Source organism: Cryptomeria japonica, chromosome 7 (assembly GCF_030272615.1).
Source record: "Cryptomeria japonica chromosome 7, Sugi_1.0, whole genome shotgun sequence".
Lineage (NCBI taxonomy): Eukaryota > Viridiplantae > Streptophyta > Pinopsida > Cupressales > Cupressaceae > Cryptomeria > Cryptomeria japonica.
Window position 1 is genome coordinate 301,016,644 of NC_081411.1, and position 22,416 is coordinate 301,039,059.

A 22,416-nucleotide genomic window follows, 5' to 3' on the forward strand; every position below is an offset into this window, starting at 1 on the left:
GAGGAGGAGCCATTTATGGTAGTTAAATTGATAAGTAGAAGGAAAGCTTCTCCTCCTCCTTGCTCTATCGGGGTTAAAACTAGGAACAGTTAGAAAGTTGACTACAACTCAGAGTCAAGGAACGTGGGTAGACCTTCAGGTATTATGAGCATAGATAGACAAATTAAGTTTGATGTTGTGGAAGGGACAAATAGAATTCTCCAGGAGATGGGCCTTGTTGGCTCACCACAATCCTCCCAATGAATATTATATCCTCAAATATATGGGCGATGAACAACCCCCATAAGCATGATCTCTTATCTAATATGATTCAATATCATAGACCTGACATTTTTCTTGTGCAAGAGATGAAAATTCAAATGATAAAATTCTTAATATTAAACTTGCTATTTTTTAGGATATTGGGGTTCACTATTGTGATGTTGACGGTGCCTCTAGGGGAATTGCCACTATTTGGAACCCCAGATTGATCAAAGGAATGATGATTTTGTCTGAGCCTTGTCATATTGCTACTAGAATGGAACACTTAAAAGAAAGGACTATTTGGATTATGTATAATATCTATGCTTTGAATAATAAGGCTATGAGAAAGACCTTGTGGTACTCTTTGTGTAACTTTAGGTCTAATTTTTTGAGGGAGAAACGGATTGTGATGGGAGACTTTAACACTCCCATTTCTAATAGTGAGACAAAGGGAGGAACCCCAATTGTGGAAGATAGTAAATAGGATCTCCTCCAGCTTGTTACTTACCAAGTTTCTTGGATATGGATCTAGTTGGCAAATTGGCTTTCACTTGGTCAAGAAGACGTTGTGGGAGTTATCTTATTCAATTTAAATTGGAAAAGGCTCTAATGTCTCTAAATTGGTTTTCTCATCATAGCTTCTCCTTATTCGCCTTATCTATAATAGGCTCATATTACTTCTTGATTGTCCTTGCAGCTTCTATTGGGAATTGTAAAAAATATTTCCCTTTCAGATTTGAGAATATGTGGACTTTGAGCCCTAACCTCCCTGATAAGATTAAATAATGGTGGAACATAGATGTGTTTGGAATTGCTATGGATAGGGTTGCTAAAAGGCTAGCCTTGGTTAAAACCAATAATTTAAAGTGGAAAAAATCCTCCTTGAGTCACATTTTTAAATCTAAAAGTAGGCTTAAAGGAGATTTAGATGATGTCCATAAGGAAATTCAGTTATCCAGTTCCTCCCCAACTATTGGCCATGTGCACCAAGATGGTGTGCAAAAAAGAGGACACATCCAAAAAAAGTTGCAAAAACAGGATCCGCATTTGCCATTTTAAAATTTCAAAATATCCTATATGCGGTTAGGTTCATTATGCTCGAGCCTAAAAGGACAAATCCACGTACGCAGTCCTTTAGGTAATAAGACCATGCATGCAATCCTCTAGGAACTAGGACCCCGTAAGCAGTCTTAGTTCCTAAGGACTACGTATGCAGTCCCTATTAATAAATTGTTTTTTTTCATTGTTGACTATATCATTTTACACCGTGGCTGAGAGAAAGTTTGAGTGTGTTTTTCCTTCCATACCATGCACGGGCTCCTTTTTTTCACACACAAACGCCATGGAAAGAGGTTGGTTATCCATTTTTTTGGTTTTTCTTGCACATTTGATAAATTTTATTTATGTTTTCAATTTAAATTCGTTGATTAGTTTTTATTTCATTTTTTGTTACCAATATTAGATTTTGAAAATGCAAAACCACAACAAGACACACCTCAAAACCCAAAGCAAAACCCACAACAAAACCCACAACAAAACCCACAACAAAACCCTCAGGATACACTTGCAACTCCTCCTTTAGACCATACAATAGCTACATAGGAGGATTTGCTTAATCATATAGGAAAAACACTACTAAAATAACTAGACTAATTAATAGATTTAAAACATCTGACCATGAGCATCATTTATCCCTTGCCACTAGCCTAGAAACATTGGCTAGTCGTGCCACTACAGTTTTGAGTCAGATTACAAAATGCGGAAGCTATAGGGAAAGGTGTCACACTTATTATGTTGATGGGTTATCATATGATGCAATGAAAAATAAAAAACATAAGTAAATCACAAATATGTGCTCTTTTTTGTTGATCCTAGAACTGGTGAGTCCTTACCTCTTAATTCAAAGATCTTTCCCATACATTGGTGTACGAATGTGCACATGAACAATTTGTTCTGGAATAGGTGGTGGATGGTCTTTGATGAACTATCTTGTAATAATTTTAAGGTTACATTATATTTTTTTAGGAAAGTATTTTGTGAGTTTTTCCTCAATGAGCAGCCTAATTATTTTAACATGGGAGAGTTCCATGGTAGAGGTGGTGGCTCTGCCTAAGATAGACTTGGAGCTCATAGGGTAATAGACCCATAGAGTTGTTTTCCCCTAGCACCCAAACCCAAGGTGCATGTGATGGTCCTAGTAGCCCTGAAAGAGTCGATAGAGCTATAGACTCTTCAGGTGGCCACAACATTGACTGATGCAATCATCCATCATGGGACATAATCAGCACACCCTCTTGGCCCAGACGATGATCCATTAGCTGAGACAATTGGTGTTGGTCAACCCATTGAGCATGTGTGTCCCATTTGCTTAGGCATATGTATAGGGATGGATGTCGAGGCCAGTGCAGATAGTTCCACGTCCCATCTATGCACAATTTGCAGGAGATGTTAGACCCACGTGACTGAGGACATGGCACTAACAGATGAATTGATGAGCATGTTGTTTGTTAGTCAGCAGCAAACACAGGTGTGTTGATTTGAATTCATAACATTTTATTTATTAGTCACTTAAAATTTGTAATTATAAATGCATTTTCATTTATAGATCTATTTAAATTGATATAAACAATATGAATGTCAAGATGCAGCAGCGGGTGTTAATGCACCATCTAATATTCCTCCTGCAGTTATTGTAGCTGCAACTTTGATGCTTGGGGTATAAATTTTGTAATATGTTATAATATAATAGTACTTTGAATTCAATTTTTTTTTATAATATATACTAACTCTCTTTAATGCTTAATTTTTTTGTTTGTTTTGTATGTGTTGATAGGGGACCAAATGTCCCACATTGATGATGTCACACTCTCAACAATCAATTTTGGCCTACAAAGCTATGCGGTATCATATTTTGTACACCTTATTTTATGTACTTTTTTGATGGAATATACAGCTCATTTAATTTTAGATTTGTTAAATTATGTTTAATATTATCTACTAATATCTCTTGTGTTAATTTTGTTTGTTTAAGGGTACCCCCTCTCTGTCTAGACCTTGTCCTCAGTGAAAGAAATCCTCAACAATGCCTAAACATGGGAAGAAGGTAATTGAACACATTTTTAATTATAAACTTTTTTGAAAAGGTTGAAATTGTCTTAGTTGGAATTTGTAGATTGATTAGTGTTTTTTGTCTGTTTTATTTACAACAGCCATTGGGCTTTCTAGATTTGTTGAATGCACCTAATACGCTTAAGGACTAAGAGAGGGTAGAGGTATGTATCTCTACTTGATTTTATTGATTTGATGATTATATGCATGTGTACATGTGAACTTGTGATAAAATATAATCTTATCTTTTTTCATATAGGAAATATCCATAGACACTTCATCAATGGTGAGCCCTCCTCCATGCTTTGGAGAAGCATCTCAAGCTCTAGTACACTTTTATTTTAGATATTGAATTAGTTGTATTTTACCTACAGTACCTATCATTGTATTAATTGTATTAATTGTATTTAATCTTTAATCATTTTTTTGTATAGGTAATAGCCATAGTTGCTCCATCAATGACAAGCACTCCTCAGACTACTGGAGAAGCATCTGAGGCTTCAGTACACATTTTCTCTATATTGTAGATTTTTAGTGTTTTTTATCTATATATGTTACTACATTGTATTAATTGTATTTAATCTACAATAGGTCCCTTCGTGGTTTAGCCATAACTTGGATCAGTTCAAGTTTGTGTTCAAGAAAAATCCTAATACTGACAAGGAGAAGAGAAAGAAGACAGTAGATCCTAGATATGCAGATGAGGTAATATACATTTCAACTGCAAAGAAATATGGTTAAATGCATAGTTATGTTGATAATTCTGAACTATTTTCTACAAAAGGATTCCAACTTGGCATTTGAATTGTGGTTGTGCAACCATCTACAACTATGTACTGCATCAAAAAGGCTTGAATTTGATGACCCACCACAAGTATAGGATTATATAGTGTTATTTGTGGTCATTTAATGACCAATACATGTAGATATATTCTACAATATTATTGTATATCGATTTAGACATGGCATATGTCACATTTTTGTAAAACATGTATTGACTTGGCATACATGCCTTTTTTGATATACATAAATATTGGTATTCAATCCAATAAATGTGTACTGTGTTCATTATTGTGCATTTTGTTGATATTGATAGGCATATTGAAGATATACAAAAAAAATTCATTGTGTTGATTATTGTGCATTTTGATATATATAAATGATTATTTATAAAGAATTTGTTTGGTGTATCTGATGGCTGCTCTTTTATAAAGTTAAATGAATATTTGCCTATGTAATCAACAATATGAATATAAACAACAAAAAGCTATGATATAAAGAATTGCAATTATGGAATATCATTTGATAAGATTTCTAAAATATTGAATTAACCCTACAAAACTCCTTGTCTCAATCAAAATGAAATTCAATGGTAATGGTTAGATTTGATCTGTGGTAATGATCACTGGATGCTTTTGATTCTTTTCGTCAAATTTCAGTTTTTGTCTTGTTTTCCATTTGTTTTATCTCAATAAGGTGATTTGGAACAATTAATGATCATTTGAAGTCATTTGTGAAATTTTGGGCTCATTTGGATAAAAGATGTTAATGATGCTCAGTTGTTGTTAAAGTTGTGTAGTTGTTGTCAAAGTTGCTCAATTGTTGTCAAAGTTTTCAAAGTTGTCAAAGTTCCATCATGGGCACAAACCAACATCACGAGAGAATTTGGGTGGTCAGGTTTATGCTAGGCATACTCTTTTTGTGCCTCCCAATGTGCAAAAGCATCGAGCTATACCCTACCGGCACAATCTCTCAAGTACCCTGAGTCCAGAAAATTGCCAAACTTTGACGGACTATTTCTCATAATCCAAGATGCATATGATCATTTTGTTTGAGCCTATAGGGTCATATGAGGCTCATCTACAATGACCCATCTTGTTTTTTGATGGCTCAGAGCCATTTTCAAATGGTAGCATTTTTTCCCCTGTTACAAAAACCACCAATGACATGCAGTGCAAAGTTGCAAGATAGGCTAGATTTGATTTTGTTCGTCCTGTGCACAAACTAACATCATGAGAATGTCTAGGTGGGTAGGTTTACACTAGGAATGCTCCTGTTATGCCTCCCAACATGTTAGAATGTCGAGAGCCATTCCCTACCAACAGGATCTCTCAAGTGGCCTGAGTCCAAAAAATTATCAAACTTTGACAAACAGTTTCTCACAATCTAGGACTCATATGATCGATCTGTTTAAACCTATAGGGTCACCTGAGGCTCGTCTATAATGACCTATCTTATTTATCTTCCCGATCATCCCAAAATGCTTGTTAGCCATTTCTAATCCTGATTCTATCATGGCGCCATCTACAAGCCCATTCCTAACAAACTATTCTAATATACATTCACAAGTTTTAGGGGTAATGCAATATCCGTGGCCTGTATACCTCTAAATGTCTTCCTTCCCAATCTCTCTAACTGCAAACCAACCATAGGAAAAGCTAAAACTCCCACTTCGAAAGGTGGCTTATCTGAATGCCAAAACCAACCCATCTTATCACATCACATAAACTCAAAACCATCAAGATATCCAAAACATAGTTTGATGTGGAAAAATGGGTGATGAGAGGAGATCAAGTGGAAAGCTTTACTCTCCTCAAGAAAAAAGTGAAAGTTTCACAAAGGATTTTTGTCAACCTCTCACGCATATTATATTTAAAAGAAGGGTGAATTCACTAGATCTAAACTCAATGGAAAGAATTTGAATGCTAAATGAATTGACAAAGTATCCCTCTTTTAGAATGGGCAAGTTGAATTAAGCAATTTGAGACCAAGTATGAAGATGACAAAGAAAAATGATTATATCTTGAGATAGAGATGCAGGATGAAGCTATGCACTTGGAATTATCAATAAAATATCGAGACGAAGCTCCCCTACAAATTTAAGCGAAAGTTGTCAGGATTGGGTTGAAAGTGTACTTGTTATTCCGAAAAATCCATGCATTGAAATGGGTTTTTCCATCTTTGAAAATGAATTCAAAACCTGCAATTACAACTGCACACCTACAACCTACATATAGAAAAGAGATGAAGTGTTGTTGGGATTGGGGGTGTGCCTTTAGGTCAAACCCCAATTTGGAATGAACCAAATGATAAAAAATACTTGCAAGTAAATGAAAGGAAATGTATGAAGTAGAATTAACCTCAAGAGAGGATGCAATTGAAATGTAGATAGAGTTGTTTGGAAGGATATGTGAAATAGAATGTTGATAGGAATCTCCTCTTCAATGGTTGAATCCTTGACTTGAATGGAACACCTAGCCTTGAAATGAGACTTGAAATGCTCAATGCTTGAAAGGATACTTGAATGCTTGAATGCTTGAAAGATGATAATGCTTATTCACCTTACTTTTTCCTTATCGAACTTATGCAAATAGGAGGGGAAAGTGCATATTATATACTTAAGAATTAGGATTATTTAACTGATTTTTCATCTTAGGCTTACATAGGGAAACTTTTCCCGCTTTGCAATTGACAAGACCAATTCAAAGAATAGGCAAAGGGGGCCCAAAATGGTGTAGGGATAGGGGCACCCTGCCCCTATCTTGCCCTAATTCAGGATAGGAAGTGCAAGAGAGAAGTTTGGGGTCAAGGAAATGCAAGTTTGAGGAGGTATGAGCATGTCTTGGGTCTCCAGTCAGGCTTAGGGATTTGTTCCCCAATACGAAGATATAAATATGGTAAAAAATTGCAAGGGTCACAATTTAATGATGCTACATTTAGCCCCCACTTTAGTAGGAGTATAAGCGTATGCCAATACTATTAATAAAGTACAAGGAAACAAGATTGAAATAATTTTGCCACATCAAGGAGGCAAGATACACCAAGCCCCCAGTGGACTAAGGATCTTACGACTTTGATTGACAAAGTAAAAGGGAAGATCAAGAGGGAAGAACCATGATGACTGTAAGTAGTAAGATTCCCCTTACTATGAGTCATGAAAAAGAAAGGATACCAAAAATTACAAAGTAAAGCCAAGTTCACTAAGTACATTTAAGTATCAAGAAGGAAAATATGAGCAGAGTGTATGCCCCCATGTTAAACAAGTCACGCACGCCTTATCGGGAGTGATTGATATAAGGTAGGATACACCCAAGAGAGAAAGACAGGGAGCATGTTATCACAAGGATTTAGCCCCCAATCGAGGAATAAATGCAAGGATAATGAACACAAAACACAAAGCACAAAGTGGCTTTATTTTCCTTGGGGTCAGTATGTTGTATGATAACTCATGTATATCATGTGTATATATGCATAGAATAGTCATCATTCCCCAAAGAAAGGAAACTACCTTGAAAGAAATGGAATATAGGAATCTTTTGATTCAACATGAAAGAGACCAAAAGAGATATCAATGCTTTGCATTTTCCTCAAGTAGACATTACTAGGGAAAATAGAAGAATAGGGATACATGTAGAATAATTGTCATAAAAGAGAAAGGAAAGAAAGAGAGGTAGAGGATCTACAACGCTATTGTAGCTAATTTAGTAGGACATCCACCTCTCGATCTTGCTGATCACTATTTTGGGAAGGTGGGAAACATGCCAGAGGAGCAACAATGAGCACAACAAATGGAGCTATCACAAGATCCAAACAAGGATTGTACTCATGTGCTAAGTCACTTTGTTCATTTCTAGGAGCTAGGATTAAGGCTTTTGAAAAGTTGAATGATAAACATTTGTCAACATCCACATATTCATATTCACTATTAGAAGAAGCATTAGGAGTTGTATTGTCATCATCAATAATAATTTTACCTATTTCTTCATCAAGATTTATTGAAAGAGGAGCTCTAACATGAATAGAAGTAAAATCATCACATGTGCTTTGCAACTTATGATTTGGAGATGTAGGTTCAATATCTTGTTGGGGAGAAAATGGAATCATGTCAACTATTGGAGTTTTGGGAGATTGAATATTTTGACGAACAACTTCATGAGATCGAGCATGACGTTTTCATTGGTATTCTCTCGCACAATGATTTCATTAAGTCTTAGCCGAAGGATGAGAATAAGGAATAATATTTGTTGAAGGAGGAATATTTGTCAAAGGAGGAATATTTGTTGAAGGAGTAATATTCTCATCTTTGGTAGTTGGACGTTTAGGTTGAGTTATTTTATGTTGAATGAGAGGAGAGGCAGATCCTCTTCTCTCTATAAGAGAAAGCAGGTGGAACAACACCATATAAAGGACGAATGTTTGGTGTAGGAAGGAGACCAGATCCATTATGAGGAGGAGGTATTGGTCTAACCTTAGGAGGAATATTATTGTTCTTCTTAGGAGAAGTCATAGTTTCATCCATAGGAATAGGTTGGGAATCTTCCTTAGGAGGAAGATTATTTATATCCGTTAGGGGAAGAACTTCATTTTCAAGAATGATGTGAATATCAAGTTTTGGAGTCCTAGGTTGGCTTAAGGATAAGATCATATCTTTCTTACTATTTTGATAAGATTGAAAAAGAGCATCCCTTCTTGGTGGAAGAGATTGAAATTGTTGAGGCTAAAAGTAATCAATAGGAATGCTTGGGCTTCGTTCAGTTGGTCAAAATAAGCTATGATTAACAGTTATGATTTCTTGATGGAAGATAGACAAGGATAGCCTAACTTTACATGAAATTGTTTAGATGAAGGAATGATAATAAAGTTGACATTCATAGATTTAGTGTGAACCTCAATAGGGAGTGTGATAGAACCAATGATAGGACAAGAAAATCCATCAAATAACTTAACGACCACATTAGTATCGTCATAGATTGGTTTATGCAAATGTAGAGTATAAAGATATTTCTCAGTGATGACATTAACCATGCAAGAGGGATAAATAAGCACACCATGACAAGGTTTATCTTGAATCTTCGCAACTATGTATAAGGGGCCATCAGGTGCTGTAATGGTCTCACTAGGGTCAAATGTGATACATGGATCCTTAGTTCTTTCTTGTTTCTCTACCATATTCACCAAATTTGGATCCATGGTAGTAAGATCAGAGGGAGAGAAAAAGGTATGTTCAGTCTCAATCACGTTAGAGGTATGAGAGGGTAAAGGATCAGTGAAAATCTAAATATTTTGATTAGGAGGAGCTACTAATTTGTTTCCCTTATCATTCACACCTACCATAGATATAATATTATTATCAATCAGATCTTGAATCTTACTTTTTAATGCAAAACATTTCTCAATATCATGACCAAGTTGACGATAAAATTGACGAAAAAGAATTATTATCAAAGTAAGGTGGTGCTACCATAGAAGGGTCAATTGGTTTTATTGGAGGAAGTTTGATAACATTTATTTGTAACAATTGCGACATAATACTATGTAAAGATTCATTCAAATGAGTAAATTGTCTTTCTCTTTTGTAAAATTTAGAAATAGGAGGCACACCTATTGTACCATTCACATTATTGTTGTTGATGGCGTCATTGAATTTGATGAATCATTTTCTCAATTTGAATTCACTTGGAGCCATTGGAGTAGATTGCTCCAGTTGACTCACAACTAGTTGATAATTGTGAAGTGTAGCACACAATTGTGGAAACAAAGTAAACTTAGTAAGGAGAAGTTTGTCTCTAATGTTTTTTTACAAATTAGAAATAAAAATTCTTTGAATATCATTATTAGGCACTTAAAAAGAAATTTGAGAACACAAATTCTTATATCTACCAATAAAATCGGTCACTTTTTCTTTAATACCTTGTTTACAATGCATTAAATCAATCAAAATGATTTTAGGACCTATGTTGTTTTGAAATTGTTGAATAAAAGAATTTTCTAATTGTTGAAAATAAGTTATAGAATAGGAAGGCAAATAGAAATATCATTGTAAGGCCTTCTCTCTTAATGTTCTAGTAAACAATTTGGCAAGCAATCTTTGATCATAAGCAAAGTTAGTACACAAAGTTTGAAATGTTTTGACATGTGTTAAAGGATCACTTTTTCCATTATAAAGTTCCAATTGAGGGACTTCAACATGTTTAGGAGGGACAACCCTAATAATATCAAGAGAGAGTGGGCTCTCAACATCAAATGTGGGCACACTAAACTTGGATTGACTCATAGAAGCAATTTTTTGTTGCAATATTGACACAGTTTGAGCAAGGTTATTAATGGTTGCTTCGGTTGAGGAATTTATGTTAGACATGTTTGATTGAGAAGGTGGTGTGATGTTGTTCGAAGAAGGAATTGATTGAGAATAAGGTGGAGGAACACTATAGTAATTAGGCATACACGATGATTGAGTATGAAATGGGACACTAAAATGAGGGATATAATAATTAGATGAATTGCCCCCTTGTGTCACATGGAGTGGTTGAGAGACAAGAGGAATACTTATTGAAGGCATAGATAAAGATGGAGTATTAATTGAAGAAGAGACCTTTCTCCCATGACTAATGGTTGTAGGTATGAAATTTTAAGTTGATGTAACCATGATGTTTGAAGTGAAAGTAGAAACACTTGTTATTGAAGTGGTCAAAAGAATATAATGATTGATTTGTGTAGAAGGTTGTGAATAACCTAAGTTCTCAACACAACTCTTTATAGGAATGATATTAGAATCAATATTATGGGCAATGCCACGCAATATATCAATTCCATTCTTATCACTTTGAATCATGCATTTTAATCCTTCAATTAATGGAAGAGATTCACTATTAGAATATTCTTGGGACATCCATTATTGAAAGTTTTCAAATTGATTGTCTAATTTTGAAAGCTCATCCATGGAAACTCTATTCAAAGATTCTTCTCCATCATTGGAATCATCAATTGGGTAGATTGGAATGTTATTAGGATGGGAAGAATTAGCATTATCCTCATTAAAGAAGTCACCCAAATTAGGCTCCATCTCTTCAGGAATTAAACCTTGAGAAGCCTTGATTCTAATGCTTCATCTAACGGGGATAGTATAGGTAGGACGAATAGTGGTAAAACTCATGCACTAGAGTGAAAAAATTGAATTTTGAATTTTGGGAACAATGTTTGCAAAATTGAATAATGTAAAAATGATGATTATACAATTTGAACTTTCTTGAAAGAAGAAACAACATAATTTCCAAAATAATTTATGGTGAATGAAAAGAAATTGAAATTTTAAAATTAGGGCCAATGGGATACCACTTAAATTTTAAATTAAAATTGACAAAATTAATGTTTTTTAAATTAAGGAAAATTATAATCAATCAGTTAATTTTTAAAGTTTCATTGAAAGTTGTGATGTTGAAATTGGGAAGTATTTTTTATTTTAGAGAGATCAAAATTTGACAAAACTAGCTAATGTTATGGATTTAAGCAATTAAATACAGTCATAACATTCTCCTGAAATTTCAGGAAAAAAGCCAAGGACCAAGTTGAAAGTGCACCTAGGCCGCCCAACTTTTTCGAAAATTTTTAGGGATGAAAATTACGATGATTTTAAAGCTAACCCCCCAAAATTGATTGATTTTATGAACTTTAGATAGGCAAAATTAAGGTTTGAATGTCAAAATAGGACCCTATTAGGGTTTTGAAAAAGATAAGAAATTGAATTGCAAATTTAAAAAAGGTCAAAACTAATGGATAGGGACACCTTGTAGAAAATTGAAATTGATTGAAAAAATTTGCACAAAATCCAAGTGAATTTTAAATTTAGGGTTTTAAGACCTAACCACTGAATTTTAAAATTTTGAATTTTGGAAAATGGAGGGAAATTGAAATTTTGAATTTTAGGCAAGATGACAAATATGAAAAATAGTTCCAAATCTGAAAATTAAATGTAAACCTATTTTTTGCACAAGTTCAAGTTGATTTTTGAAAATTAGGGTTTTGACAATTAACCACTTAATTTTATAAATTTGATTTGCAAATTGAACAATTCAATGAAGAAATTGAATTTGACAAGCAATGCAATTTTCAGAACTAAAACAATAGATAGCAATTTTTGCAAAACACAAGTTCAATTTTAATTTTAACAACTAGGGTTTGATTGAATTAACCACTAAGTTTTGCAAGAAAATTAAACTTGTATGTGAAAAATATGCAATAATTTGTATTGTCAAGCATGTAAGATGTCGGGTTCACCAAAATATAATATGGAAACAAGGATGATGAGAGGAGATCAAGTGGAAAGCTATACTCTCCTCAAAATGGAGTGAAAGTTTCATAAAGGATTCTCTTCAACTTCTCACGCATATTATATTTAAAAGAGGCAGGTGAATTCACTAGATCCAACCTCAATGGAAAGAGATTGAATGCTAAATAAATTGACAAAGTATCCCTCTTTTTAGAATGTACAAGTTGAATTAAGCAATTTGAGACCAAGTATGAAGATGACAAAGAAATAATTATATCTTGAGAGAGATGTGAGATGAAGTTGTGCACCTAGAATTAGCAATAAGATGTCGAGACGAAGCTCCCCTTAAAATTAGAGAGAAATTTTCCAGGACCAGGTTGAAAGTGTACTTGGTCTTCTGGAAAATCCATGTGCTGAAAATGGTTTTCACATTTGTGAAAATGAAGTCTAAACCTACAATTACAACTGCGCACCTGCAATCTACAAATAGAAAAGAGAGGAAGTGTTGTTGGGATTAAGGGTTTTCCTTTAGGTTAAACCCCAGTTTTGAATTAACCAAACGATGAAAAATACTTGAAAGTAAATGAAAGGAAATGTATGAAGTAGAATTAACCTCAAGAGAGGATGCAATTGAAATGTAGATAGAGTTGTTTGGAAGGATATGTGAAATAGGATATTGATAGGGATCTCCTCTTCATGGTTGAATCCTTGAGTTGAATGCAACACCTCTTCTTGAAAGGAGACTTGAAATGCTTAATTCTTGAAAGGATACTTGAATGCTTGAATGCTTGAATGCTTCAATTCTTGAATGCTTGAATGATGATAATTCTTGTTCACCTTTTTTTTTCTTAGAAAACTTATGCAAATAGGAGGGGAAAATGTGTCTTATATACTTGCTAATTAGGGTTATTTAATTGATTTTTCATCTTAGGCTGACATAGGGAAAAAATTTCCCGCTTCGCAATTGACAAGCCCAATGCAAAGAATAGGCAAAAGGGACCCAAAATAGGGCAGGGATAGGGGCACCACGCCCCTATTCTACCCTAATTCAGGATAGGAAGTGCAGGAGACAAGTGCGTGGGGCAAGGAAATGCAAGTTTGAGGAGGTATGAGCATTTCTTGGGTGTCCAGTCAGGCTTAGGGATTCATTCACCAATATGAAGACCTAAATGTGGTCAAAAATTGCAAGGGTCGCAAATTTTTTACACTACACATAGTCACATATATTCAAATATATTAAAAAAATTGTCACAAAACATAGTCACATATATTGAAAAAATGTTTTACAAATAATTTCATGGGATTTTATATAAAATTTGGCATTTAAATATGTGCGAATCAGCTCATCGTCATTTAAATATACAAAATTTGGCATCTAAATATGTACAAATTAGCTCATGATCATTTAAAGATATAAAATTATGACCCTAAATATGTACAAAAAAGTTCATGGGCATTTATATATACAAAAAATGAATACAGAACAATTTTCTGACGATATATACAAAATTCTTAAAGTCATTCTACCCTAAATCGTACAATCAATCAAGTGAGCCTTCTAGATCGGCTATAACCTATATTGTGTCAAGTATTGCCTTGTGGTCAAAATTAATGAACTTTCCATAAAATCTTGTTATGAGGTCTACCGCGATACTTAATCAAATGAATATTTGTTGCAACAACAAGGTTGGAGAAATGAAGAATATGTATGTGTGTTTCAAAGTCCTTGAACAACCAAATATTATAATTATTGATAGGGTATCTTGTAAGTCATGTGCCTGTCATGACAACAAACCCTACTGGATACTCAATACCCTCTCCATCAATGATTGTGGTTGTCAATTTTCTCTTAGGCTAAATACAACGACACAAAAAGTAATCCATTCCTTCTTTGTTGATCTCTTCTGCAACAATTGCGTATAGATGACCTGCATATTATAGAATGATAATTAACACCCAAAAAAATGTTTTATGTAACAAAATGAGCCAAAACAATTTCCTGCAATAAAATTTACCCAAAAAATCTCCTAGTTCGACTAGGTTGGATACATGATCGAAATCAATTAATGCTTCCATTTGGTTCGACTTTAGTGCTCTGGGAATTTGATAGGTATCAATGGGAAGCAACGGTCAACAAGACCATTTGATAATGCCCTCTTCTGATTCATATTCTTCCCACAAAATATACATACATGAAGAGAAAAAATATACAATCTGTTGATTATAAATTACCAGTGAACTTGCATTTGAACTTCGAAATGTGAGCATGTCACTAGATCCTACAACTATGGAACAATCTTGATAGTTTTCAATGTCAGATTCAGTGATAAACAGAAAATTTCTATGAACCATTGACATACCTACATTACCTGGTCCCATTGTAGAGTTACACCATAGCACAATTGTTGCTACATCTGTCAACTCAACACCACCTTCATACTAAGGAGGAGGAATGCTGGAAACAAAGATCAAGAAAATTTTGGCTCAAAAGTGGGGACAAGAATACCATTTTTTCATATGTCTACTCTTAAGCATTGAGATAATAATTGAATTCAATCTATTTCGTATAACAATGATATCTTGGATAAGGATGAGGATATCATAGTTGCTACTTCATATTTTTTCTCCTCAATGCTCTCTAATTATCAAATGCTAGTGCTAGATAGCCAATAGGATATTCTCAAGGAGATACCTTGCTTGGTGTTAGAGGATGTGAATCAGCTACTCTCCAAGATTCTTTCTAATGAAGAGATACATGTTGTTCTCTTCACCTTTAAAGGTAACAAGGCCCTAGGCCCAAATGGTTTCCCAATGGTTTTTTCCAAATGTTTTGGGATATCATTGCTAGAGATGTAATTGGAGCTACTAAGTAGTTCTTTGGCTTTCACTTGCCTCTTAAGGAGCTTAATGCTACATTCCTTGTCCTCATTCCTAAGAAACTTGGGGCCAATCATTTCTAGTATTTCCACTCTATCAGCTTATGCAATTCTCCATATAAAACTATTTCCAAAATTTTGGTGATGAAGTTGAAAGGTCTCCTACCCCAACACTGATCTATGTCTAGCAAAGCGGTTTTTTTTGGGGTGATAAATTTTAGATCATATCCTTATTGTGAATGAGAATTTTCACTCCCTTATGATTAACAAAAATTATAGCTTCATTTTGAAATTAGATGTCCTCAACACTTGTGATCACGTTAACTACCAATTTCTCTTCAAGGTGTTGCAGGACTCTAGGTTTAGGAGTAACTTTTACAATTGATCTCCCAGGTTGTAACCACTCCTAAATTATATGTCATCATCAATTATTCTCCCTCTAGTTTTTATAAGGTGTCAAGAGGTTATAGCAAGGAGATCATATCTCCCCCTTCCTGTTCATCCTTATGGGAGAAGCTCTTAGTAGGATCATCTGGCTAGAGGTTCGTATTGGTAATCTCAAGGGACTATCCCTTTCCTCTTCCCTATAAGTTTGTTCTCATCAATACTTTGTCAATAACACTATTTTTTTTAGTGAGAGCTCTATTTCAAAAGAAAAGAATTTTAAGAAATTTTTGTTGCAGTATGAAGATCCTTCTAGTCAGGAAGTTAGTCTTCCTAAGAGCTCTATTTTCTTTTTGAACACTCCAAAGTAGGGTTAGGCTAACTTTGGGCATATTATTGGATGTCAGATTGCTTCGCTTCCTTCCAACTATTTGTGTCTGTCCCTCTGTGTTGGTCCTACACCTGATTCTTTTTGGTCTAGCCTTATTGGCAAATTTCAAGCCAAACTTGCAGGCTAGAAAGGAGCTCTCCTTAGTCAAGCTCGAAAACTTCAGTTGATTAAAGCCTTTCTACAAAATCTTCTAGTGTATGTTATAAGTCTCTTTCAAGTCTACCAGAATGAACTTATTCAGAAAAACCTCTTGTGGAATGACACTGAAAATAAAAAATAGTGTACCTTGTTGCTTGGGATCAAGTTTTTCTACCAGAAAAACTTGGAGATCTAGCAATTAGAAAGATCAAGGAATTTAATGAAGCCCTTATGGCTAAACAAATTTGGAGAAATTTGAGAGATACCAATCAATGGACATCCATTTTTAGTAACAAATGTTTAGCCTCTTACAAGAACTTTCATTATTTCTTGTGTGATGATAGACTATTGATTGCTTCCTCTACACTATGGACTAGTTTATCCAAAACCAAGCCTATTAATTTGAAAGGTCTCCATTGGTCCTTAGCTAATGGTTTGAATACTCTTTGTTGGGATCATTGGTTGTGGGGTGATGCTCTTTTCTCTCAATTTGGTTGGGCATTAAATTTAAGGGAAATCTTGTTCAATTGTGTGGGTTGTTGGGTGGCGGATTACATTTAGAATAATAGGTGGATTAATCTTGTTGAACTAGATCCTTCCATTTCCACTCTGGAAGATTGGATTTCTTTTATTCATATCTCAGATGATCCTAAGGAGGATGTTTTAGTTTGAAATGGTTCACCTAATGGTACCATCTCAATTTATAAAGCATTCAACTTACGATTAAATGTTCTTTCACCTCAACCTTTTTGGGCCCTTATCTGGAACTTGCATATGATTATGAAAATTAATATTTTTCTTTTCCTCTAGGGCAGAATAAGATTCTAACCATTGATAATATTTTCAAGAGGGGTGTGGCCATACCCAAAAGATGCTACCTATGCAAATGGAATGTTGAAGATTTAGTTAATCTCTTGTTGGATTCTATTTATGTGAGGGATATTTGGTCCCATTTCCTCAATCTCTATTCTTTGGATTGGGTGTTTCTAGGTTCATTGGTGGATTTTTAGTTCCAATGTATTGTTCCTTCCTCCAACCCTTGTCTTCAGCTATTATGGTTGCTTATCTTACCCCACATTTCTTGGAGAGTTTGGAAAGAGAAAAAAAATAGGATACCTAGAAATTTGGAGTGCCCCTCTTCTCTTCTTGCTATTATAATTCAAAATGCTATTAAGAAAACTTCTTGGTGGATTTCCTCGATAATGGGTCTATTCCTAAGCTCTATATGTCCCCTTCTAATTTTTTTTGGCTTAAAAATAGTCTCTTTAAAGGTATATTTATCTCCTTATTTAGGATAATTTCAAATAGAGTAGGGATGGAATGGTGTGGATTACTCCTCCCTCTGGTTGGATCAAAATCAATATTTACAGGGCAGCAAGGGAAAACCTTGGGCCCACTAGATGTGGGGCAGTGGTTCATGATCACAATGGTAAGATTGTCTAAGAAGTGTAACTCTCTTTGGGAACCCAGACAAACCAATATACTATGGCTATGGCTGCCTACATTGGGATAAAGATGTCTATGAGGAGAACAATAGAAGAACTAGTACATGTAGACTTCCACAGGTCCCTCTACTAGGACCAGAAGTAAAAAATAGGAAAGAGGAAGCTAGAGATTCAGAAGGCTTATCTGAGTAGTGGTACTCTCTTTGGGAACCTTGAAAAACCACTATACTAAGGCTATGACCACCTACATTGGATTAGAAGAACTAGGAAATGTAAATGTCCACAAGGCCCTGTACTAGGACAAGAAGGAAAAAGTAGGAATGAGGCAGCTTGAGATTTATTATGGAAGAGCTTGAAGAGATTGACAATAATATGATTCAGAAGAATACCGAGCTCATGAAAGCTCTTAGTTAGTTTTTTGTTTTTTGTCTTTATCTTTTTTCTCTGGTTTATTTTCCTTTTGTTAGGTGTTGTGGGGTGTATCCCCTATTTCTATGGTTGTTTGGCAGTTGGTTAGACTCTGGTTTGCTACCGGTTATCTTTTTGTTGGATTTGGTTTTTGGGTCCTTGTAAAACTCATTTATCTTAATTAAAAATAGAAGCATATGGCTAAAAGTGATTCACTAAACATTGTTAAATTCCGTTTTGTGTCACAAATCCCTAGTTGGAATACAAAGACCTTATTTGAAGATAATTTAGGCATGCTTATGTCCCTTGATAATTTTAGAATTTCACATGCTTTTTGAGAATGAAATAAACTGGTCGATGATTTGGCCAATCTTGGAGTCAAGTAGACTAGGATTAAATGGTGGGAGACTTGTGATCTTATCCCCACAAAGATTTAACCTCATCTATGATGATATATTAACATGTTGATTTAGGGGTTGTCTAGGTCTTAATTGTATAGTAATTTTTGCATAAGTGAAAGGAAGGGATGAGGCGTCCACTTCATAACATTACTCAGAAAGGGAAGTGTTGTTTTCTTGCCAAGTCTAGAATCTTATTTTTTGTTCTTTATTATATTCTAGCATCTAGTGGCCTTTTGCGGGGTTCTCATAGATCGACTTGTAGGCCCAATATGGGAGGTGATCAAAATATAGTAGAACCCACTTCGTATGAGAAATGGATGTGGATGATTGACATGTGGGATGAGGTCTCTAGTAGAGGAATAACTCCCTACATTGAAAAAATTAATTTCCATGACCCTAGGGCAACTAGGAAATTCATTAAGAGTTTGAAGAATGGCACTTATATAGTTATTTGGAGGGGAATTTATGGTTGATGAAACCCTCATTTTAGCCTTGATGGCCAAATAAATTTGGATGAATTTGAAGGATAATAATGAATGGATTTCCAATTTCAATAACAAATATTTGTATGTTTATTATAACTTTAGGTCCTTTCTAGATGATGACAAATAATTAGCAACTTCCTCTGTGCTTTGGAATAACATCTATAAGACCAAATTTATCATTCAAAAAGGTCTTTGTTGGTCCTTTGGAAATGGAGTTAAGATTATTTTTTAGGATGATTGGTGGTGGGGTGATCCTCCCATTTCACAACTTAACTGGGCCTCTTACCTTAAGGTTAATGTTTTGATTCCAAACTCTGTGTCTCTCCTTCGAATTCGTAGGTGGCTCAAAATTAGAATCTTCATAAAGATATGTATTCCTCTTCAGTGGCTCAAATAGACTAGGGAGGGAGTAGTATGGTCTCCCCCTTTCTCTAGATCAATTAAAATTAATATTGATAAGGTGGGTAAGGGAAATCCAAGGCCTGCTAGTTGTAGGGGAGTGTTTCATGATCACAATGGTAGGTTTGTCTTAGCAGTGTCACTCCATTTGGGAACCCAGAAAAAACCACTATGTTGAGGCTATGGTAGCCTCCATTGGATTAAATATTTTTTCAAAAGAAAACAATAGGAAAAATTGGTTGGAAAGAAATTCCCTTAATATTGCTAACTGCCTATGGGGCTCACAAACCTCTAGTTGGACTATAAAAAATTTAATTGAAGATACTCAAGATCTGCTAAGGTCTGTGGATAATTTCACTATCACCCATGTGTTTTGAGAAGGAAACAAAGTGACTCATGGCCTGTCCAATATTGGAGTTAAGATTAACAATATTAAATGGTGGGGTCCCTAGGATATCATCCTTGTGGATATTAATTTTTTATCTATGATAACTATAGATCATCTTGATATGGGGGATGTCATGTATATTATTTTGATGTAAATTTAATTTATGTAGACAATTGGGTTGGGATGACTTTTTCACTATATTCTTAGAAAAGGTGGGATTTGTTTTTTTAGCCAATTCTAGAATCTTCGTAGTTCTTTTGTGTTGTTTCCTAGGGTCCAGTGGCTTGTGGATAGGAAGTTTTAGATAAAATTGTAGGTTGGTAATGGGTGGTGACATAAATAGATTGGATCTCACATCATATAAAAAATGGAGGAACAAGGTAGAGGTTTGGGATAAAGTTTATGGGGGCAAAATTACACCCTACATTGAGAAACTCCATGGCCACGACCCTAGGGCTTCTCGTATTTTCACCAAATGATAGAATAATGGTACTCTTCAAATGTTTGGGGGTGAATTTCTAGTGGATGGGAATCTAATTGCTGAGGTTACATGGATTCTTATGGAAGGAAGGAAATTTTACAGAGATAGGAAAGCTTCTAAGGAAGCCCTTGACATCTTCCAAAAGAACAAGAGAGTGAAAGTCCACCACATGACTAATGGTGGCTACAAACGTGAGGACCTGAAATCCCTATGGGTGGATGTGGGTGATGTTATTATGAGGTACATTACTTTTGATGGATGCTACAATAGTATTTCTAACTACCACTTCACTATTCTGAGCCATTTTAGGCATGATAGATGCATTTTGATTCCATGTTATCTGATATCATTTCTATGTAATTGTGTTAATGTCCACCTAAATAATTGAAGCTCTCGTGTCCTCCACCAGGGTTTGATTATTTTGATTGTCAAACATGCCAAATCCCTTGATATTAAGTCCCATCCCTCGATCTCTACAAAGAAAAATATTCACTATGCCCAAAATGTTAATTTGCATTATACAAATGAGTCATCAGAGTCTAAAACCTCTAATGAAGATGCTTTCCATCTTTGAACCCATAAAAAGAAATCTTCTTCTAAGGTAAGGCTTTTGTTCCAAGGTGAACTCACAATACTGGCTCTCACTTTTTGACCAACTTTGACACTTAGATGAATATTTTGAAAAAAACCTTCACTCTCTGACACCTATAACTTTTAAACCGTTAAGAATTTGAAGATGATATAAACTAGTGATTTTTAACATCTTGTTTGTAGATTCTAAATATATTATTTGCAAATTTGTTTGAATAAAATTTTAATGATTTTTCCATCTCCCTCAATAAGTAGTTGTTTACAACAAACAACATTTTTAAAGAGTGATGTGTATCCCGAAATGCATAATTTTTTTTCTATAAATGATTAAAATTTAATTCTTTTGAATTTTGGTTTGTAAAATCAATACCCAGGGCATGCACTTGGTTTGATAGTGATATGTTGAATATTTTTTATTTTATTAAGTTTTGAAGTTCAACTAATTATAATTTGGATATAGGTGTACATTTGAACACATAACTTGTTATATATATATCAAGATTCAATTTTCTTTTTTTTTTGTTAGAAAGAAAACACCAATACCTAGTCCATAGATATTTTTCAGAATTTTTTTGAATTAGTTTACTATTTTTCCTAATGTATTGAACAAAGAAGTTACTGTTCGGTGAATAACCTACATTCATAAGAAATAAAATAAAAATATATTAATGAAATTAAATATATTAAAAGTTATACTATTTGGAAAGCTTATAATAAGGACTAAATACTTTAAAAACAACAACTTTTAAATGAATTAATTTGACCCCCCAAAAGCTAATGTAAAATTGATTATTTATTAGCATTTGATAGGTGCAAAGGAGACTCCATTGCAAGTATGATCTAGAAGGAGAGAGCTTCTATAAAATAAATTTTGATCTAAGAGCCTTTGATTTAACTCTCTTCAATTAATTAATTCAAATCGATCCTCTTAAAGCTTAAATCGTTATATTTTTAAAAAAATGTATGATTTCAGCAAAAATCAGGACGTACCAAAAAGTGGGACCTAAAAAGGATGTGTCTAATAAGGATGATTCTAACTATTCCCCCTCGAATGAGTTTGTTCTTGATTCTTATAGCCCAAGCTCTGCTAAAAAGGGTAAAGCCCCAAGGCCTCCTACTTCAGAAATAAATAATAGGATTTTTGAGCTAGACTCTACCTTAGGAGTGAACGCGCCCTCCCCCCCTCCCAAAGAATCTTCAAGGAATTAAAATGCATAAAAAATACCATTGGAATTGCTGGGGATCAACAGAATCAAGATTTTCATATTGAAATCCCATTTCAGCAGGAGAAGGAACAACCATTATGGGTAAAGATAAACATTCCAAAGTGGCTATGGAAGGCCAAATTAAATTTTTTAATTGGGTGGTCACGAAGATCTCTAATGTCTGAAAATAAGGATCAATTACCTTATCGTGGGACGATATTCATCAACCTCTTTGAACAACATGAACAACATGCTTGAGCTCAATCAAAAACTGGTGACAAATGTCAAAGCCATGAAGAATGATCATGAAGAAAAAATGAACCTAGAGGTGGCTATGGATAGGGATCAGGAGAAGCTAACAACAGTCATTGTAGTGAGTAGAATCACCATGATCAATAGAATGTAGGGCCTTTGAAGGCTAAATGAA